Source organism: Pongo abelii, chromosome 1, assembly GCF_028885655.2.
Source record: "Pongo abelii isolate AG06213 chromosome 1, NHGRI_mPonAbe1-v2.0_pri, whole genome shotgun sequence".
Taxonomy (NCBI): Eukaryota; Metazoa; Chordata; class Mammalia; order Primates; family Hominidae; genus Pongo; species Pongo abelii.
In genome coordinates this window covers 26,590,104-26,606,259 of record NC_071985.2, presented here as the reverse complement: position 1 = coordinate 26,606,259, position 16,156 = coordinate 26,590,104, and the positions used below count along the sequence as shown (strand labels likewise).

General features: G+C 35.8%; 1 protein-coding gene across 7 annotated transcripts in view; it reads left to right on the top strand.

Annotated features, from left to right (window-relative positions):
* DISP1 (dispatched RND transporter family member 1) overlaps positions 1–16,156 on the top strand; it is a 193,956-nt gene that overhangs the window by 27,796 nt on the left and 150,004 nt on the right. The gene's annotated exons all lie outside the window — the stretch shown is intronic.

Here is a 16,156-nt window from a genome sequence, read left to right as displayed (position 1 = left end):
CAGCAGTCAATAGTGACAGCGATCCATGTATATTAGTATTTTCCAAAGTATGTTCCATGGGGATGTTGGAATATGGTTTTATAATCATAAAGTGAGGAACAATTGCATAAATACTGCCCCTCCCAACATACAAACATGCGTCTGTTAACACACAGGCTTTGGAGAGTCACAGTATGCATTAATTTATTAATGGTACTAAGAAGTCCTGTGGTAATAAAAATGGATTTAATTTTGTTTAGCTCAACATTTCCCACATTGTTTGACCTCAGAACCTTTTCTTTCCTAGTCTTGTGGTTGTCTGGTGCACTTTGTGCTCCACAGATGACTCTTTGGGATATAATGCTATATTCTGTGACAGTATAACAGTAGATCTATTATTTTGATGAGGTTTCAGAATAGTAGCCCATCAAAAATATGCCATTATTAGTTCTCATAGTTAATAAATGGATTTTAGGAATGGTATTTAAAAATTATTAGAAATTTGAGGTGGAATGCATCTTCCTTGAATTTATATAACACTGGACCTTGCATTTATAGACATATTACTTACCGAGGACTTTAATCTCTCACTTGATATATAATGAGAGAATGGTAAACCTCATTAATTTTGACTAATCGGGGAAGCTAGGCAAATCCAAGATAGTATTAAAAAAACAGTTTTAAGAAATGCAGTGTTATCACTGCAAATACTGTATCTAAATTTATGCCAACAAAATAGTCCAAAGTAGAAGATTCTGGGTGGAAATCCTTTAAATAATAAATAACAGTGACTTGTAATTAGTTCAGTTGCAAATATATAGGTACTTCTGAAATAAGTGACATTATTTAAAATATTTTTTTCAAAAGTTTTAGCTTTTATTACATGAATCTTATTTACACTATTTGCTTGCTAAACCATTTCTTTAAACCATTTCTTTATAGAGTAGTCTATTTCAAATTTCTAGTATGGTATGGCTCGTAAAAATTTACTGAGTGATCTATATCCTAATTGAAAATAGAAGGAAACATGGAAATAAGGCAGGGGAGAGATCTTCTCTAATGAAGGAGGGGGGGAAAATTTCTTTTGAGCAGTGATAAAAATACCAAACAAGAACAAACATTTGACTATTATTGCTGAAAGGAGTGATTAATAATTAACTAAAAGGAAAAGCATCTGCTTCTTGAGTTCTGCAAAAGTCCAGATTGAAGGCCAAGAAGTATTAAATCACAATAGCAATCAAAAGACAAGAAAGAAAAATGAAAACATGGTGGAAGAGAAAGATGAAATTGTAGCAACCAGGATGGTTAGATGTTGGGGAGGCCCCAAACAGATAACATTCCACAGGAAAGTCAGCATTAAAAGATGCAAAAGCCCCAGAAAAAGTAGATAAATCATGTCGCTCTTGTTTTTACGCTGAAGATATAGATGTATTACACCCCCGTTGAAGTGTGGTGTTGGGGCTAGGAAAGGCACCCGTGGAATTGCGATAGTCCTTAAAGTACTACCTTTTTACATGCTAAGTGTTTATCTCTAGAATATATCCAGAGTAGCTCATTCTCCAGTCTCTGTTTTTGTATTTTTAAAACAGCATTTACACATTTGTTTCCTAAAATCCCATCGTATCAGTTGTTTTGACCAGGCTTTAATAGACCTGATGTGTTGAGGTTCCCTCAATTCCCCTTTTGCTTCCTTTGTTTCTTTTTATTGCTTTGTGATGTAAGACAGCATAGTAGCATCACCCCATTTTATAGGAATGGGGAAATCAGGTTGAAGGTTAAGTGGCTTGTGTATGGAGTGAAACGAAGGAGGCTTTCAAGTGTAGTTTAGAAAACAGGAGTTTAGTATTTTTATAGGGAAAAAATATGATGGCTAATTTAGCAGGTTTTCTGAATTAAACTTCTTATTCTCGATTGTACACTTAAGTATTAAATCTTTCAAGAATTATCTATATCAGTACTGACTAATCTGCCTTCAGTTATATAATTGATAGCCGATCCAGCCTTTCCTTTTAAGAAAATCCTTGATGTATTAGACCGTTAAAACAAATTCTAACATTTGGTGTTCATTAGTTTGTAACTGAAACAAAAACATTTTAATGGCTAATCCCAGAGTATTTTGAAGTTAGTGTAAATTTGCAGGAAAGGTATTTAAGCTTTAGTATCAATTGCAAATAGGCCACGAGCCAATTTTCAAAGCTGTTTCTTAGTGAGACATTGAGTTTTTCTGAATGCAAAAAATGCATTATGAAGCATTGTGCCGTGTGACAAGGAAACAGAATGGAACAATTACAATGAGATTTGTATTCATAATTGTATTTTTGTGTGAGTCGTTTAAGATACTGGGAAGCAAAGTGAGATTTAGAATAACCCCCCAGCAGCTTCAACAATTGCTTAAATTTAGTTGTAGACCACGAAAGAGGTATTTTTAATATAAAAGGACGGGAATTGCTGGGCAACAATTAAAACTTCAAACTCAACATTTAGGGTTTAGCTAACTGACTTTACTAAAATGGAATGCTTTAACTTTTTGACTCTATATTTCAGGAAAATTGCTAATTGTAGTTTATTAAGGTAAAATGACTTTTTGTGATGTAGTGTTAAAAAGGTCAAATCTCCACTTAAAATATTAGGTTGGTGCAAACGCAATTGCAGTTTTTGCCATTGCTAGCTTTTGGTAGTGCTAAAGAGTTTTGCAAAAATGATTTTTCTTTTAAAGAATGTTTAAATTAATTTACTTTGCTTTTGGTAAATGCCAAAGAAAGGCACAGTGAAGTATTGTAAGGGCATTCAAAATCGATTCTTCGTCCGTTCATTTGTCATCCTAAAGCGAAAAAAAGAAGTGGAAGACAATTATTAGATGGATAGTAAATATAATCTAATGATTTATATGTTGTTTTGACATTTAACCATAGATACTGTTGCTTAAAAGGACTCTTTGAAGAAAATCTCACCATATTTTTTATTCAAAGTTGTTTTGACTTAGGTACTTTTTCCATGTAAGAGACAAAAATCCCACAAATATTAAATCTATTTCAGCAAGTGTTTTTGAAACATTATGTAGATTTGCAATGCAGTTTACATTAGCACAATAAATATTTCTTAATGCTGTGCTTTTTGAGTTTCTGGATTTTTGAACAATATGTTTAGGTCATTTTGAATTATTATTTATTGAATATTATTTATTATGACTGTGAACTGATTTGTTTATATGTATGTATTTGTGTGTTTTGGTTCTATCTGTATCTCAACAAGACCGTTTAATGTCAGCTCTATCACAAGATAATTTACTTTTTTCCCCCTCTATGATATATAACTTTTGGGATAGAAATTTGTTTTGGAGTGTAATTTTTGGAAATGTACTAGCCACTTGACATGCTTTAATATTCAAAATAATTCACAGTGAATCTGGATTTTTAGTGACTAGTCAATGTCTTTGGCAGACATTTTTGTTTTGATTGATGAAGTTCATTTTATCAGTTATTCTTACAAGGCTTCTGCTTTTTGTATGCTGTCTAAAAAAATCTTTGCCTAACCTAAGGTCTTGAAGATTTATTTCTAGATTTTCTTCTAGAAATTTTATAGTTTTTGGCTTTTTCGTATAGGTCTATAATCCATTTTGAGCTAATTTTTATGTATGTTGACTATGGATTTTTTTCTGTTTTGAAAATGTTTGCACAGAGAGACAACTTTAGTGACAGTATGGAGGTTGCAATGAAAAGAGTGAAAAGGCTGGATGTGGTGGCTCATGCCTGTAATCCCAGCACTTTGGGAGGCCAAGGCGGGCAGATCACCTGAGGTCAGGAGTTCGAGACCAGCCTGGCCAACACGGCAAAACCCTGTCTCTACTAAAAATACAAAATTAGCTGGGTGTGGTGGCACATGCCTGTAATCCCAGGTACTCGGGAGGCTGAGGCAGGAGAATCGCTTGAACCCGGGAGGCAGAGGTTGCGGGGAGCCGAGATTGTGCCATTGCACTCCAGCCTGGGCAACAAGAGTGAAACTCTGTCTCGAAAAATAAGAGTGAAAGGACAGGGAATATGAGTTGATAATGACTAGAACTAGGATAGCAGTTCTGCATATCAAAAAAGCAGGGAAGAGGAGAAATCTGATGACATTTTAGAGACAATGAATTGGATGGAGGTAGAAGTAAAGATGCATCTAAGGCTTATGGTTCCAGGAAGTAGTATGGCCTGTGGCCAAAACTAGAATATAGGACAAAGGGAAGTTTTATGATTCCCCATTGTGATGAATGGAGAAGAGTTCTGTTTTCAAACTGTTGAGTTTATGTGATAGCAGGACATTCTGTCCTTGTCCACATGTATACGTATTGAGGAATAGTCAGATTCTTAGTGAAAACATTTTTTGTTTAATTCACTGTGACTAATTTTTTATGTTATTGCATAGTTTCCATTGTGATAATTTTTGTAGCTTCTCAACAGTATTTAAATTTTGTTGTGAAACTATTATATCTACTATATAAAATAGTGATTAAAAAATAATGCCACTAAATTGGTTTCTACTGTATTTCCCTCCTCTGTTTCCAATACAACTTGACCATTAATAAGGATATTCTGTCAGTGTTTGTCTAGATATGCAGACATCTCATATTCTTTCCACAGAGGTAAAATTGTATTATCCTTATTTATTTTGATGCTCATATTATCCCAGGCATGGCCAGTGGAAATGACATACGTTAAGCTAACTATTGTGTCCTTTTGACATGTCCTCATGGTTATATGAGAACTTTCTTAAATTCTGTCATAATAAGATATTCTAGGCTCATCTTATACTTTCCCTGGTCTAGCCCTGTACTCAGCCATTTCACTCAAGGGTCCTGGTTATTTTTAGTGGAGAATGGTATTTAGAAACAAAGATCTGAACACTGGGTGTGCTCACTGCTATGAACACATTTCTATTAGGTTTTGTCAGTGGAGAGAGCTTATAAGTTGTATTTACACATATAAAAATGTGTATGTGCATATACACACAGGAATATAGATAGTACACATATATCCATATTTATTTTCTATATCAAGCCATCTTTATAAATAACTATAAGTTTATACCTATACCTCCAATTCCAGTCCAATCCAATAGATTATTTTTTTTTCTGGCCTTTTCCCTTTCCATGTTTGCAATTCCCTCCTCTTGCAGTGGAAACCTGGATTCTATGAAGTCAATATATTTTGCTCCAAGACACACCAACCCCCACCCGCAACAGCCATGTGCAACCCAGGGGGAAGGGAGAAGGATAAAAGGGAAGAGAGAAGGAAGGAAGTTCCTCCCAGTGAATTTTTTTTTGAATTAGCCCCATGGTTAAAAATAATAGAAGAAAGGAAGGAGCCATGTAGAATTTTAAACTTGTGACTAGTCAGTTTTGTCCATCTTTCTCTTTTTTAATGGTTTCTGGCTTGTATGTCACACATAAAGATTAAGAAAATAAACTTCATAGTACTTTTTATGCCTTTTTTTTTTCTTGGTTTCTGTGAACCTATTGGTTTTTTTACATTTTAATTTTTAGTACACCTGAGATTTATTTGGGGGAATATTTTAGGATCTAATTATATTTTATTTTTCTGAATGGATAACTAGTTATTTCAACATTAATATTGATTGATTTATCTTTTCTCCATTGATTTGAAATGCCATCTCTATTGTATCCTGTTCTACATTGTTCTGTTACTATATTCTTCTGTTCTTTTTATCTGTTTGTTTTTTAAATTGCAAGCCTGATAGTGGGACACTGTAGTATTTATCGCCTAGAGTGATTGTGAGCATTAAATGAGAATGCACATAAAATGGTCAGTGTGGTGCCAGTCATGTAGTATAAAATGGTCAACACGTATTAGCGACTGTTAGCATCTCAATATAAAAGGAATAAACTTTACAAACAATAGGAGAGTAAATTACAAAAAAAGTAAAAATTATAGTAAGTAGTGGCTTTTTAAAAAAAATAAAAACTTGTAGGATTCTTAATTTTTATACTTTGTGTATGGAATGGCAAAAGTTCATATTCTTTATATACAGATAAATTATGTTTAAAAATGTGTCCAATATTAGATGAAGTTAAGCTATTTAGACTTACAGATGTCCTGGATTGCAGGCCCTTTGAGGGCAGAGACTATGTCTTATTTCATTTAACAAATACCTGTTCAGCACCTCACTGTGCCAGGGTTTGAGCATAGAATAGGATATAATATCTACCATGCGCAGCTCACAGGCTAGTTGGGGAAACAGACATATAAACAAATAAATATAAATAACATGCAGAGGGCTAATATATGTATAGCAATGTACTTAGTTGTCTTCCATTAATGTGGAAATATTTATATCAGAGCTCTACACATTCACTGAGGCATTTTTCTAAATATGGGGATGGGATGAGAATACGTAAATAGTATTTCTATGCTGATTTCTCATGAACTATGTCCCAAAGTGCTTGATTGTACCTCACCAAATCTTTATATAATACCACAAAGAAGGCAAAAAGTCACATTTTTGGAGTGTGTCTTTTGTATTTTCTGCTTTTAATATGTATTCCATGTGTAGTCCTCAAGAGTGAATGTGTGTATACTGCATATTAATAAAATGATGGTAATTTCAGCACGAATGTTCTAGTATTATTTTCTCTGAATGCTTCTTTCAGTTATTTGACTACCATCAGGCAGTTAATTTGTATTTATATAAGATCAAATTAATGCATTTTTAATCCAAGCATCTGTTCTCTATTTGTTCCACACCTGTGACAAGATTATTTCAACCACTCACTTATAAAAGAGAAACACATTTTCAAGGGACAACCCTGCTTTCAAGCATACATTCTATTTTTTGCGCAAATAACCATGTGAAAAATACCAATTACTGAAACTCTGAGAAGAACGAAGTTACTTCTAAACCTAGTATTTATACAAAAAAGGCTGTCTAAATGAAAACCACACTGAGATGCAATAGACCAAATCTGTATAACATAAACCTTTCAAGATCACTGTAGCTAAAAAAAATGTATCCATGATTTGGGAAGGCAGCTTTAACAAAACAGTATTGTAAAAAATAACTAAAATGAAACAGCTGGCCACCAATCTGACAAACATATACCTTAGCAGGAGGCTGTGAAATTTGAAGCACCTTAGTGAGTATTAGCACATACTAGTAGACTACTACAGGCCATACTTCTGTGTACACTTTTGAAAATATTCTAATGTACATGAAGTATTTTGACAAGTGAAATTGTGAAATTTCTAAAAATTAAAAACCCAAATAAAGGTACCATTTTGGTTGAAATGAAAATCATACCAGTTTTAGATCTCAGTGAGGGTGTAATTTAGATTCTGGTACAGTATCTATTAAGAAATAAAATTTATTCTAGTGTCGCCTTCCTTATTAGCAAATTGTCTTCAGAAGGAACACAAACAGGAGAGGTCTAGAGATGCCTTTTAGAGTGTTAGAAAGACAGGTTGTATGTGGACATGGCTAGTAAAGATTGAGAGGCTGGCTTTGTTTAAATCCTAACTCTGTCACTTTCTAGGCTATTGAACAGTATTCTGAACATTTATCTGCCTCAGTTTCTTGAGCTGTAAAATGTATAAGATAAGCCCCATAGGGTTTCTGTGGAATTTAAGTGAGTGACATAAAAAAAAAATGCTTAGCATGTTATTAGCACACGAGAAACCCTTAATAAATGCTGGCAGTAAAGTTCAACATAAGCAGACATTTTTTCCTTGTGCATTTTCCCTCCATTTTTCTCTCTTCTGCTAACCCTCTTGATTATGATTATTATTGTTTTTGCCTTTCTCTTTAGTTTTGTAACCATTCCATTTTTTTTTGTTTAACTAGCTCCGTTGTTCTCTTTTTAAACCCTCTGTTTTCTCCACTTTACCCCATGTTTTTATTATTCTTTTAAAATTTTCCATCCTCCAACTGCTATACTTTTTTTTCCCACTGTATTTTAATTTTTTTAAATTTTAGTTTTGAGGGTACATGTGGTTTGTTACATAGGTAAACACGTATCATGGGGTTTTTTTGTACATATTATTTCATCACCCAGTTATTAAGCCCAGTACCCAATAGTGATCTTTTCTGCCCCCTCCCTCCTCCCACCCTCCCCCATCAAGTAGACCCCAATGTCTATTGTTTCCTTCTTTGTGTTCATAAGTTCTTATCATTTAGCTCCCTCTTATAAGTGAGAACATGCAATGTTTGTTTTTTTTGTTCCTGCATTAGTTTGCTAAGGATAATGGCCTCCAGTTCCCTCCATGTTCCCGCAAAAGACATGATCTCATTCTTTTTTATGGCTGCATAATAAATGTAGTACATTTACTGTGTACCACATTTTCTTTATCCAGTCTGTCATTGATGGACATTTAGGTTGATTTCATGTTTCTGCTATTGTGAATAGTGCCAACTCCTGTTCTTTTATCTGGCAGGCCCAATGGCCACTCTTTCCTTCATAGGCCTGTATCTCTGTATTTCTGCCACAGGGGCTGTTAACCTGAGATCTCTGAATGTCCTTCAGAGGACCTACTAACTTCTGAAATTATACAAAATTTTATGAATATGCATTTTTAATTTTTTTTTTTTTTTTGGACAGAGTTTCCACTCTTGTTGCCCAGGCTGAAGTGCAATGGCACAGTCTCAGCTCACTGCAACTTCCGCCTCCTGGGTTCCGGTGATTCTTCTGCCTCAGTCTCCCAAGTAGCTGGGATCACAGGCATGCGGCACCACACCCAGCTAATTTTGTATGTTTAGTAGAGTCGGGGTTTCGCCATGTTGGCCAGGCTGGTCTTGAACTCCTGACCTCAAGTGATCCGCCCGCCTCTGCTTCCCAAAGTGCTGGGATTACAGGCATGACCCACTGCACCCAGCCGAATACGCATTTTTTAAAGGAGAGGTTCCATAGTTCTTTACAGGGTTTCAGAGGACTTCACTAATTTTATGAGTTTAAGAACCATTGCTTGATAGGATGTAGTAACCCTTCCCTCCCAGCTGATTTGTTGAGCCTCTCTGCCATTTGCCTCATTGGTATTAGGGAAACTTTCTATACAATTAAAAGTGTTACTCAGCGCATATACTGGATTTGCATCATAGTATTAGAAAGGAACTTCATCCCCAGGTGATTCATTAATTGTGGCATCACTGTGTTGTAATATTTATAAGCAACAACTTTGTTTTTAAAACTTTTTTTGCATTGTGCATTCCCTAAAAGTTCTTTTTCCCAGTTTCAAATATTCATAACAAATGGCCAGCTCAATTTAAAACAACTTAAATATTTCTCATTTTATTTTTTTTTCCATTTCTATGTGAAATATCCAAGCCAGCCTGGAACCAAAGCATTCAGTATTTTACAAGCTAATTGTCCAGTAGAAAAATAATGTTTTAACATTAGTTATAAATTTGCTAGAGGCCAGGCGCGGTGGCTCATGCCTGTAATCCCAGCACTTTGGAAGGCTGAGGCGGATGAATCAGCTGAGGTTGAGAGTTTGAGACCAGCCTGACCAACATGGATAAACCCCATCTCTACTAAAAATACAAAATTAGCTGGGTGTGGTGGTGCATGCCTATAATCCCAGCTACTCGGGAGGCTGAGGCAGGAGAATCGCTTGAACCTGGGAGCGAGAGGTGGTGGTGAGCTGAGATTGCGCCATTGCACTCCAGCCTGGGAAGCGAAACTCCAACTCAAAAATAAATAAATAAATAAATAAATAAATAAAGTTACTAGAAAAAAATTCCAAATTGACAGCATTTGGGTTTTTTTTTAAGCCTTCTATAACAAAACAGTCATGTATACTTTTATTATATTTTTTTCTAGTTGGCCAAATAGCCAAAGTTGTTTTTTGTTTGTTTGTTTGTTTGTTTTTTGGTGGTTTGTTTTGTGGTTTTGTTTTTTGTGGTAGAGACTGATTTTCACTATGTTGCCCAGGCTGGTCTTGAACTGCAGGACTGAAGTGATCCATTCACCTTGGCCTCCCAATGTGCTGGGATTACAGGCATGAGCCTCCGTGCCCGGCACCAAAGTTGTTTTCTTAACTAAAATCATCATTCACATGAATCATCATGACAGCCTGAAAAATGTAGAACTCCTCTAAGAAAAGGAGATAACCCAGTAAGTCATTCTTTACACATCTTGTTCACGTTTAAATGTCTAAAGAAGGAAACTATTCCTTTGAAAATAGCACTGCTTTAATCTTTGCACTGATAATTCTGACCTCAAAAATAAAATACCAATTTTTAAGATCTTGGCTCTACTGGGGAATAATCAAACCAAATGAACAAACACAAACCTTGTGTATCCCCCCTTCCCTTTTTTAACCACTGATGATGAACCTCGGGTTACCATGTAGAACATAGATAATACAATGCCAAATACATATTTAACAAAAGTGAACTGAGTGCCTGGCATATGGGGGGCTCTGGGTGTACAATAGTGAGTAGTGAGTATTTGAGAAAAACATATATTTCTGTGTATATACACCAAATGTATTCATATACAAATAGTAGTAAGTGCAATGAAGAAATGAATGGGGTCTGAGGAGAGAGTAAGTGTTGCTTTAGAATGCCATTAATTATTTCATAGAAAAATTAATTATTTCATAGAAAAAAGAGAGTCTTTCATTTAGTCTCTGTTAATTTGTTTTCTGTGTTTTAATAATGAAGTTGGTGGCAGGCCATGATTTTTGGCTGTTCAGAAAAGAGCTACCAGGCTCACGTTGGAGGTGTCATCCCACCGTTAGGATGGCTGTTATGAAAAGGATAAAAAATAACAAATGCTGGTGGAGATGCGGATAAAAGGGAACTTATATGTTAGTGGGAATGTAAATTAGTACAGCTACTATGGAGAACAGTATGGAGTTTCCTCAAAAAACTATAAATAGTACTACCATCTGATCCAGTGATTGTACTACTGGGGATTTATCCAAAGGAAATGAAATAATATATCAATGAGACATCTGCACCCCCATATTTATTGCAGCATTATTCACAATAGCCGAAATATGGAATCAACCTAGGTGTCCAACAACAGATGAATGGGTAAAGAAAATGTATGTATACACCACGGAACACTATTTGGCCATAAAATACCATTAAATCCTGTCATTCACAGCAACATGGATGGAGCTGGAGGACATTATGTTAAGTGAAATAAGCCAGGAACAGTAAATTAAACACTGCATGTTCTCACTCATTTGTGGAAGCTAAAAAAGTTGATTTCACAGAAGTAAAAAGTAGAACAGAGAATACCAGAGGGTGGGAAGGGTAGGGGAAAGGGAGGGATAGGGAGAGGTTTGTTAAGGGATACAAAATTACAGCTAGATAGAGGAATAAGGTCTAGTGTTCTATATCACTGCAAATGATTATAGTTAACAAGAATATATTATATAGTTTCAAATAGCTAGAAGGAGGATATTGAGCATTCCCAACACAAAGAAATGATAAATGTTAGAGATGATGAATATGCTAACTACCCTCATCTGATCATTGTATGTATCAAAACATTACCACGTACCCCTTGAATATCTACAATTATTTTTTGTCAATTAACAAAGAAGCTCTCATCAAGATTTTTGTGCCTTGAAACATATAAAATTTGCTCTGGAAAGAAAACACCATGGCAAGATGTTGGCCACAGACTATAAATATAGGGGAAAGACAACTGCAAGAGCTTTATTTTTTATAACTCTGTTTCCTTGAGTCACAGATCTCTTAACAAGACTGAATCATAGAAGCTAGGCGTCTTAGTCCGTTCTCATGCTGCTGTAAAGAACTGCCCAAGACTGGGTAATTTATAAAGAAAAGAGGTTTAATTGACTCACAGTTCTGCATGGCTGGGGAGGCCTCAGGAAACTTACAATCATGGCAGAAGGCATCTCTCACAGGGTGGCAGGAGAGGGAATGAGTGCAAGCAGGGGAAATGCCACATGCTTATAAAACCATCAGATCTTGTGAGACTCACTCTTTATCACGAGAACATCATGGGGGAAACTGCCCCCATGATCCAATTACTTCCACCTGGTCCCACCCTTGAAACATGGAGATTATTACAATTCAAGGTGAGATTTGGGTGGGGACATGTAGCCAAACCATATCACTAGGACCCTTGAGTCACTGTTTTGGAGATAGTTCTGAATTCTGGGCACTAAGGAATACCATTTGGACACTGATCCTTTTATGTTAAAGATGGTGAACTGGTGAGTTCCAGTGTCCTCCTTTCAGTTTGTTAATTGGGAATCCTATAGTTGAGCCTAAATTTTCAGTGTTTTGCTTTTTTTTTTTAATCATAAATGGCAAATATTACGCCTACCCAGAATACGGTGCTTTGAAACCCAAATGTTAAGGAGATAAATGGGTATACCTAACTGCTTGGGATGAACAAGATTTTGGGGAATAGGAGAATGGCTTCTTTAGAGACCTAAAAGTTATTTGTGTGGCCTGGGAAAGTGGGATAGCTCATTCTGAATCATTTTCAAACTTGTCCAGGGAGCTCTGGGGCTCCTCAGAGGAACCTCAGTACTACTAGTGGGAATAGGGTTGCCAAGAAGGGCGGGGGTCCTATCCCCACATCCTTTAACTAAGGAACTTCTACTAGACACAAAGGAAAACAAAGAACTTTGAAGATAATAAATTAGCTTTTGCTTCTTTGTCATAGAATCTTCCTGAGTTACTGTTTGTGTACCAACTCTTGAGGGTTCCATCATGTATGATGAGGAGCCACATCAAGACCTTTCACCTGTGCTCTCTTATTCTTTTCTTCTGCCATTCCCTCTGCCCCTGTCCTCACACAAACCTTTTTGTAGAAAGGAAAGCAGGGACAAATAAACGCTTGAGTTCCAGGCCTTTGGAACTAGTTAAGATCTGTTAGAAAAGAAAGATTTAAACAATTTTTGAAAGCCCTGAAAATTATGTTCCTAAATCTTTTACCTAAATGGAAATATGTATTATCTTCATTAGGAAGAATATATGTGGAAGTAATCAACAAACTGAACTAGTTAGGAAGCAGTGTATTTTAGCCAATAATGAACCTTAACCTTTGCAGGGTTAGCACATGGAAATCGTTATTATATACTAGCAGATACAGCTATGCCACCATACTTCTTAAGTCAAGGACCAATTCTTCATTATACTAGCGCGTTCTGATTTTCACAGTTAATCTTATTTGGTTGCTAAATGCCTTACGTACCTAATGAAATGAAATTTGGGAATTGACTAGCTTAATTTTGCAGTGTGAAGTGGTTCCCTCCTCTTTATTTTAAAACACTTTTTCTCCCCAAATTTTGAAGATATTTTGACTAATTCAAATTTCACATAATTTTAAGAGTACTATAATTTATAAGCTATAGAGGTATGTGATTTGAATGCTTCCTATCTAATGCGACTGGAATTTTTCTCCAATTATAAGAGAGACAAGACCATCATTCTCCAGTTTCAAAAAAAAAAGAATGCAGCTGCTTGCAACAGGAGAACTAAACTAACAGAACATTTAATATTTTGAAAAATATGTCCTGGGGGAAAAGATTCTTCTGTTTAAAAAGATATTAAATTATTTAGCTTGGCAGCTCCAGGTTGTGAATATTTTGAGCTCCATCACTATCATTTATTTTTTATCGAGTTCAAATGGAAAAATTGAGAACTTTATTTTGACATGTAGTCCTTTATTAGATATATAAACCTTTAGCTGCAAGGGACTACATGTTGCTGTGAATTACGTAGGCACATTCCGCTTTTAGTGGATCAGTGTTTAATTTTCAAAATTCTCAGCAAATAGCACAGCTGCAGCCAAAAATTCCTGTAGCCCAGATGAAACTAATAGTTCCAGGCTGTGTTGCTGTCATTCATTACTAATCCAGGTATGAGTGCTTACTGTTTTTAATTTTCCTTTTCTGAACTTGAAGGCAGTGTTTGTCTTTTCCCACAAGAAGTCAGTGATAATGTGCCTGAGATTCCAGCAACTGGAGATAGTTGGCCTTTTCCACACTGACACAACTAGACTTTCTTTTAGGTCTAGTATAGATAGCAGTTTGATGATAAACATAAAACAGTGGGAGACAGGCACATAGTAGGGTATTAAGGAAAAACAAGAATGTATTAGGGATTTGCCCCTAATTTTTGGAAGCTGGTGTCATGGAAAGCATCTGTTCCCTACCGTACGATATCCATTGATGGCACTTGCCATTTGGGCAAGAATATTGAGTTAACTGGACAATATGTTTTTATGTTTATTATAATTTGTTTTTTTTGTTTTTTTTTTTTTGAGATGGAGTCTCACTCTGTCACTCAGGCTGGAGTGCAGTGGCTCAATCTTGGCTCACTGCAACCTCTGCCTCCTGTTTCAAGCAGTCCTCCTGCCTCAGCCTCCCGAGTAGCTGGGATTACAGGTGCATGCCACCATGCCTGGCTACTTTTTGTATTTTAAGTAGAGAGGGGTTTCACCATGTTGGCCAGGCTAGTCTTGAACTCCTGACCTCATGTGATCCACCTGCCTCGGCCTCCCAAAGAGCTGGGATTACAGGTGTGAGCCACTGTGCCCAGCCTCTTATAATTATTATTAGTAATAGAACTTTCAGAAACATTCAAAATGTTATCATCAATTATTCTATTCAAATCAGACCAGAATGGATTCATTTTGCATTTTAAAATGTCTTAATTGACACTTAAAAACTGTGAATTTCAGCTAGTCAGGAGGCTGAGGTGGGAGGATCCCTTAAGCCTAGAGTTTGAGGCTGTAGTATACCATGATCACATCTGTAAATAGCTACTGCATTGCAGCCTAGGCGACATAGTGAGACTACATATCTAAAAAAAAGAAAAAGAAAAAAACAGTGTGATATAGAATGAAGAATAAAGATTGTAGACTTTGGAATTGGACAAAAGTTGGAAGCATTCCCCTTGAAATCTGGCACAAGACAAGGATGCTATCTCTCACCACTCCTATTCAACATAGTATTGGAAGTTCTGGCCAGGATAATCAAGCAAGAGAAAGAAATAAAGCATATTCAAATAGGAAGAGAGGAAATCAAACTGTCTCTGTTTGCAGATGACATGATCCTATATCTAGAAAACCCCATTGTCTCAGCCCAAAAGCTTCTTAAGCTGATAAGCAACTTCAGCAAAGTCTTAAGATACAAAAATCAGTGTGCAAAAATCACAAGCATTTCTACACACCAACAATCGACAAGCAGAGAGCCAAATCATGAATGAACTCCCATTCACAGTTGCTACAAAGAGAATAAAATACCTAGGAATACAGCTAACAAGGGAAGTAAAGGACCTCTTCAAGGAGAACTACAAACCACTGCTCAAGGAAATCAGAGGACACAAACAAATGGAAGAACATTCCATGCATATGGATAGGAAGAATCAATATCATGAAAATGGCCATACTGCCTAAAGTAATTTATAGATTCAATGCTATTCCCATTAAACAAGCATTGACATTCTTCACAGAATTAGAAGAAACTATTTAAAAATTTGTATGGGACCAAAAAAGAGCTCATGTAGCCAAGACAGACCTAAGCAAAAAGAACAAAGCTGGAATCATCTGTTAGCAGACTTCAGACTTCAAACTGTACTATAAGGCTGTAGTAACCAAAACAGCATGGCACTAGTACAAAAACAGACACATAGACCAGTGGAACAGAATACAGAACTCAGAAATAAGACTGCACATCTACAACCATCTGATCTTTGACAGACCTGACAAAAACAATCAATAGGGAAAGAATTCCCTATTTAATAAATGGTGCTGGGATTACTATTATCTATAGTATCTATACTAGCCCTAAAAGAAAGTCTAGTTGTGTTTCATATGCAGAAAATTGAAAGTGGACCCCTTCCTTATACTTTATACAAAAAATTAACTAAAGATGTATCAAAGACTTAAATATAAAACCAAAAGCCATAACAACCCTAGAAGAAAATCTAGGCAATACCATTTAGGACACAGGCACAGGCAAAGATTCCATGATGAAATCACCAAAAGTAATTGCAACAAAAGCAAAAATCGACAATTGGGATCTAGTTAAACTAAAGAGCTTTTGCACAGCAAAAGAAAGTATCATCAGAGTGAACAGGCAACCTGTAGAGTGGGAAAAAAATTTTGCACTCTATCCACCTGATTAAGGTCTAATATCCAGAATCTACTAGGAACTTAAACAAATTTACAGGAAAAAAACAACCCTATTAAAAA